Source organism: Balaenoptera physalus (assembly GCF_965194825.1).
Source record: "Balaenoptera physalus genome assembly, chromosome: 1".
NCBI classification, from domain to species: domain Eukaryota; kingdom Metazoa; phylum Chordata; class Mammalia; order Artiodactyla; family Balaenopteridae; genus Balaenoptera; species Balaenoptera physalus.
The window spans coordinates 193057997-193064941 of NC_138882.1; positions in this window are offsets into that span (position 1 = coordinate 193057997).

The window sequence follows — 6945 nt, forward strand, 5'->3', positions numbered from 1 at the left end:
TGGCCCTGAGATGCAAAGAAAAGTGAAGCATGATTCCTGCATGGACACTGACATCACCATCTAAAGAATTGCTTCCCAACAACTTTAGTGACCTGAGGACTCACACCGGAGACACAAAACCCAGGTCTTTGCTTTACTTCCTCCTGACCATTCATGAGCACCTGCCTCTCTCAGTAAGTGGGCAGGAAATGCACAAGTCAGGCCAGATCATCTCCCCCCTTGACCACAGATCTTGTTTAAAATGATAGTTTGGTCAGGAAAGAGGCAGATGTGAAATGTGTACAAAAGCACTATTGTTCTACCGTGCAACAGAGCACACGATGGGGAGAGGATGTCCCTTACCAGAAGGAAGAAGACTTCCCTGGGTTCTATAGCTTCCATACAGGGCATTCACAAAACTATGGAATTGATGGGTACAAAAATAATTTGGATTAGATTGTTTTATAGACTGAAAATGGTTATTGCATGCAAGGTAAACCACATCTCTTCCAAAGAGCTCTAGCTTTCTGTAGCTCTACCTAAGAGATCAGAAACATGGGTCATGAGGCTTTGTGAGGAGGCATCTCACTGAGTACAAGAGCAAGTCACATGACTTGTTGGACAACAGTTGATTTGGTCCCCCAACCCCCAAGGGCCAGGCACTGTTCTAGGTGCTGGGGATGCAGCAGTGACCACAATATACCCCAATCCCCTCTCTCTTGGCTCTTACAGTCCAATGAATCTTGGATTGTACAGAACTCTGCTAAAAATGGGATTCTGGAACAGCCTTGGACACTGATTTTCCATTTTCTGGGGCTTTTGAAGAGCCTTAAGCCTAGGTATTGCAATCTGTGAAATTTGAATCTATGCCTCCACAGTATTTGGGAGGTAGAGGTCTGAGGACAAGAGACCTACTATTCTTATCCAAAGGACATCTTTGTTCCTTTGGCGTTAAAGGTATGAGTCTCTTTCCAAAGATGAGCAGGTCTTTAGTGTACAGAGGTGCAAACTCAACTTGAACAGCCCATTTGCCTTGCAAAGCCACAGCCCGACACCAGCACCACATATGTGTCTGGTGAATAACCAGTAAGCATCCCACAGGTCCATCTGTCTTCACAGAGTTGAAAAATGCCTAGGAATGATGTTCCTAAACAAAGACATGTTAGGTGTTTTGGACACACTTTAAATGAGATTATTATAGACTGAGAAACGTTTCTGCCTTAATTAGAAAAAAATCTTGGCGCTCATACTGGGAAGCTAATTGGCACCATCAAAGCACTGAATGATTCCTAATTTTGCTAGTTAGAGGCACACCTGGTGACTCATCTCTCAGTGGTACCCAAAATCTTGGGCAAAGAAGCTATAAAAAGTAACCGCTGCGGTGATGCCAAGGCTTCAGATATACACAGAGCTGAGAACTTGCTGATGGGCTCCATTCCCCTGGTGTTGAGTTGGTGCGGAGGCTCGGTGGGCGACGCAAGAAAGCTGCAGAGAGAGAGGCAGAGGACAGAAGGTACCCAACCAGGGGCAGTCTTGCCTCTAATGGGATTCAGGTGACATGAAATATCTTTGAGGATGGGATTGCAAGGGCACTCAGCCCCCTGAAATAGTTTCCATCCTTTTCATACAAAGACCGAAAGCCAAGAGAAACAGGAGTAAAGGCAGATGTGGACACGGGACATTTTAGCCTCTGTGACCCCGAAGGGAAGGAAGAGAGGAAAGAGCAGGAGGTCTGTCTCCTTTAACTGGGCAGTTAGCAAACTGTACAGCACACAAAGTCCTTCTGAGGAGCTGGTCTAGGTGCTGAGTCATGGACCCCACCCTCAGAGAGCCTGATCCAGGGGCGTGGGTGGGTGCCGGGACTGGGGGGCTCATTGCCCTCACCCGGAGACTCTGATGTAGCTAGTCTGCACGCCTTCCCTGGTTTCTGGGTCGACACATGATGCTCTGAGGAGTCTGGAATGCAGACCAGGTTCAGCGGGGTTGGGATACGAACCAGCCCAAGTACATGGGTGGGTGACGATGCCCCTTTACTCTTCAGCCGTTCAAAACTGACTTTCAGTTAAACTGAGATAATTTTGTGAGTCCCATCTGGCACTTTAGCAGGATGGGTACAACATCATGAATCTGTCGAAACAGAACATTCTTGCCCAAGATGATGAGTATAAAGCAGAAAGGGCTTTATCTCTGGGTCTAACAGGAGCTTTCTATTTCTGAGGTGTGCTAACAAAGATAGTAACGAAAAAATACACACACACCAAAGACTGACCATTCTTGACCATCCTGTTCCTTATTAAACCTCTGACTTCTTCTCTGCCCTTGACTTACCTTGTAGTTTGGGAAAATTCCCTCTGATAACCACTATTCCCCCTCCCCTGCAACACACACACACACACACACACACACACACACACACACACACACACACACACACAAGCTTTGCAGATCCCTTATCTGAAAACAGATGTTTGAAGGCTGGCCTCTCTCCCAGGAGAATGTCTGTGGCTGAATTTGTCTCTGAATGAAGGCTTTTGAGTAATTGGTGTATTATGTAAGCACACATTAGTCTATCACTAATAAGGAAACTTCTTGAAGCTGAAACTAGCCCACTGGAGGGATCATGCCTTACTACCCTCTGCTTCTCCATGGAGCTTTTTTAAAAGGGAAAATTTGTTGCTATCGAGATGAAGACTTCAAAAACATTTTGCTAAAGTAGGGCACAGGTGACTTAACCAGGTCAAACGACTTTTTAAAGGCTTATACTTAAGTACTAGTCTTCTTAGCTAATATCCCTCAGACTTCAAAGGGTATAAAGAATATTCAGAAGGAAATTCGGTGAACTCAGTAGGGGCTGGGGGTGGGGAGCATGCCCTTAACTTAGACCATGGTGACCCAGATTATGAAAGAGGGTTTTCTTAATTTTTGGATCAGTTGACTTTTTAAAAAAGGTCTTTCTTTGAAAACCAAAAAGAGTGTCTTAGCCTGAGACAAAGGCTTAAGCGGGAGTAACTTTTTGTGATTCCAGGGAAGGAGGGAGAGTCAACACAAGGACACATTATAGACATGGCCCCACTAATGAGCAGCTAGTTGCCAGATTCAGCAAATAAAAATACAGGATACCCAGCTAAGTTTGAATTTCAGATGAACAGCAGATACTGTTCTTATTCATACAGATACAGTTCATATTCCCATGCAATATTTGGGATATACTTGTACCAAAAATTATTTATTATTTGACTGAGATTCAAATTTACCTGGGTATGCTGTACTTTATCTGACAACGCTAGCAGGTAGGATCTTCGGGGACGCCTCATGAGTTGTGTCTTAGAACCACCGCTCAGGGGCTGAATGGAGGAGCATTCACCCATCTCTTCCTGTCGCCATTAGCCAAGGGTTGCCAGGGGAGATGGTAACTACTCCACACTTCTGGTTGTTGACGTGAGAGAGCTGATCAGGTTTGCATAGGGTTCCCATGCTCACTGGGCATCAGAGAACCCTGAGGACGGCAGTGCAAGGTGTGCCACGGGCCTCAGGCAAGGTGCTACCAGGTAGCACCTGCATAAAGCCAGCCAAGACTGTGCAGAACTGGTCCCCATCACAGCAGCTGGAAGAAGAGTGAGCCCAAGAGGGTCTGATATGGGGTCTAAGAGATGTTTAAAGCACACAGTTTCCTAGGAAGGACAGAGAACGGGTGTAGGTATCAATGATTCATTTATTGGTTCACTCAACAACTACTGACGTGGACTTGCTATGTGCAGATGAGTGTGAGAGACTTTTGCAATAGAACAAGAAATAACAACTAATTTTTGGCATAAGTGTTTTGCATCATGTAGACAACCAGAAGTGCAGAGGAGTTAACATCCCATGTGTCAACCTTCACTAATGGGGACGGGAAGAGATGGATGCCATGCTCCCATTCAGCCCCTGAGCAGGTGGGTCTAAGACATACCTCGTGAGGTTTCTCAGAAGGCCCTACCTGTTAGAGTTGCCAGATAAAGTACAGAACACCCAGTTGAATTTGCATTTCAGATAAATAACAAATAACTTTTGGTATAAGTATATCCCAAATATTACATGGGGTATACATACCCCATGCTGTCCTGCAGCTTCTGCCCTCCTCAGAGACACAGATGGACAATGCAGAAGGTGGGCTGTGTGTCAGCAAGCATTTCAGCTGGGTTGCTCGCTGCTGTTTCCTCTTTGCGTGGAATAGGACCTGGTACATCATAGATGCTCCCGGACATTTTTTGTTCAAAAATTCTCACTATAAGTGAATAACTCAGTGTGTGATGTACCATAAACTTTCAGGAAGAGGAGAGGGCATTGCACGCCCTGAGGCAGGAAGGTCATGGCACATTTGAGGATGGAGGGCATGGAAGGGCAGTGTGGTGGGAGCACAGGCAGAAACCAGAAGAAGAGCTGGGAGGGGGTGAAGGTGGTAGAGACAAGATCACAGGGGTTCTTATCCATGATAACGGCCAGGTCTTCTTACAAGGACAAGTAGGAAGCTCATATGGGAGGTTTACACAATGGAGAGTAATAAACATCCTCATCTTTAAAATTAAACATTTTATCTTGAAATAATTATAGAGTCACCTGTGATTGTAGGAACTAATACAGGGACATCCCATGTTCCCCAATGGTAACGTACTGCAAAGTTATAAACAACCTCACAACCAGGACATTGATGTTGATACATCAAGATACAGAACAGGTATCTTACATTGTTGCCCTTTTATAGTCGCGTCCACTTCCCTCAGATCCCCAACTCCTCCTCAACTGCTGGCAACCACTGCACTGACCTCTATTTTATAATGTCTTCATTTTGAGAATGTTACATAAATGGAATCATAGAGTATGTAACCTTTGAGACTAGTTTTTCTCACTCAGCATAATTCTTTGGTCATGCAGGCAGCTGAGTGTATCCATAGTCTGTTCATTTCTATTGCATGTAGTATTACCTGGTGTGAGTGTACAAAAGTTTTTTGGCCATTCACTTATTGAAGGACATTGGACATTGGATTGCTTCCATTTTGGGGCTATTAGGAAATTCAAGCTGCAATAGACATTTGTGGCCATGTTTTTGTGTGAGCATAAGTCTTCATTTCTCTGGGATAAATGCCCAGGAGTGCAATTGCTGGGTTATATGCTAGTTGCATGCTTAGTTTATAAAGAAAATCCCAGACTTTTTCTGAGTGACTGTCCCATGTTTAATTCTCACCAACAATGTAAGTGATCCAGTTTCGCTGCACACTCACCAGCATTTGGAGTTGTGGATTTTTTTTTTTCTTCTTTTAGCCATTCTGATAGGTAGGTAGTGGTATCTCATTGAGATTTTAATTTGCGTTCCCTTCATGGCTAATGATGTTGAATATCTTCTCATTTGGTAATTTTACATCTGAGTATCCTCCTTGGTGAAATCTCTCCTCATGTCATGTGTCCATTTTCTAACTGGATTGCTTTTTTTTTTCTTCTTTTTTTAACACTATTGACTTTGGAGAGTACTTTGTATATTTTAGATACTAGTTCTTTGTCAAATATGTGGTTTGAAAATATTTTCTGCCAGTTTGTAGCTTGCCTTTTTATCCTCTTAATAGGGAGTTTCACAGAGCATAAGATTTTAATTTTGATGAAGTCTAATTTATCCATTTTTCCTTTTATGGATCATGCTTTTGGTGTCAAATCTAAGAACTTTTTGGCTGCCCTAGATACTAAAGATTTTTTCCTGTGATTTTTCTAGAAGTTTTATAGTTTTACATTTAATTCCATGATCCATTTTGAGTTAATTTTTGTATAACGTGTGAAATTTAGGTTGAGGTTTATGTTTTTGACAATTGCTGTCTACTTGGTCCAGTACTGTATTAGTTTCCTGGGGCTGCCATTAACAAAGTACCACACACTGGGTGACTTAAACAATGGACATTTATTCTCTCACAGCTCTGGAGGTCAGAAGTCCAAGATCAAGGTTTCAGTAGGGTTGGTTCCTTCTGAGGCTGTGAGGGAGAATCTGATCAAGGCCTCTCTGCTAGATTCTGGTGGTTGTTGGCGTCTTTGTGCTCCCTAGCTTGTAGAAGGAACACCCTGACCTCTGCCTTTATCTTCACATGGCCTCTCCCTGTCTCTTCACTTCATCCTCCCTCTGTGTTTGGCTCTCTCTGTGTCCAGATGTCCCTTTATTATAATGGCACCCGTCATGTTGAATTAGAACTCACCGTAATAACCTAATTTTAGGTTGATTACTTATATACAGACCCTTTTCTCCAAATAAGGTCACAGTCAGAGGTGCTGGATTTTAAAATTGCCACATACTTTTTTCGGGAGACGCAATTTAACCCATAAAAAATGTCATTTGATGGAAAGTTTATCTTTCCTCCGTTGTATTACTTTTGCACCTTTGTCAAAAATCAATTGGGAATGCTTTCATGGGTTTATTTATGGTTTTCTGTTTTGTTCCATTGACCTATGTGTCTATCCTTCTGACAGTACCACCCATTCTAGATGACTATAGATACATAATAAGTCTTGAAATTGGATAGACTAAATCTTTCCTCTTTATTATTCATTTTCAACATTATTTTAGCTATTATAGCTCTTTGTCTTTGCATATTAATTTTAAAATATTTTTTCTATATCTACAAAAAATCTTGCTGAGATTTTGATATGTATTGTGCTAAACCTGTGTTTCAATTAAAGGAGGACATATTACTGTTTTGAGTCTTCTAATTTGTGAACACAGTATGTCTCTCCATTTATTTAGATCTTTGATTTCTTTCATCAGCCTTTTGTAGTTTTCAGCAAACAAATCATGTACATGGTTTGTTAGAGTTATACCTAAACATTTAATTTTTAAGCGATTGTAAATTATATTGCATTTTAAAGTTTGGTGTCCATGTGTATATTGCTAATATATAAAAATACAGTTGATGTCCATATGTTTACCTTGGATCTTGCAACCTTAGTGAATTC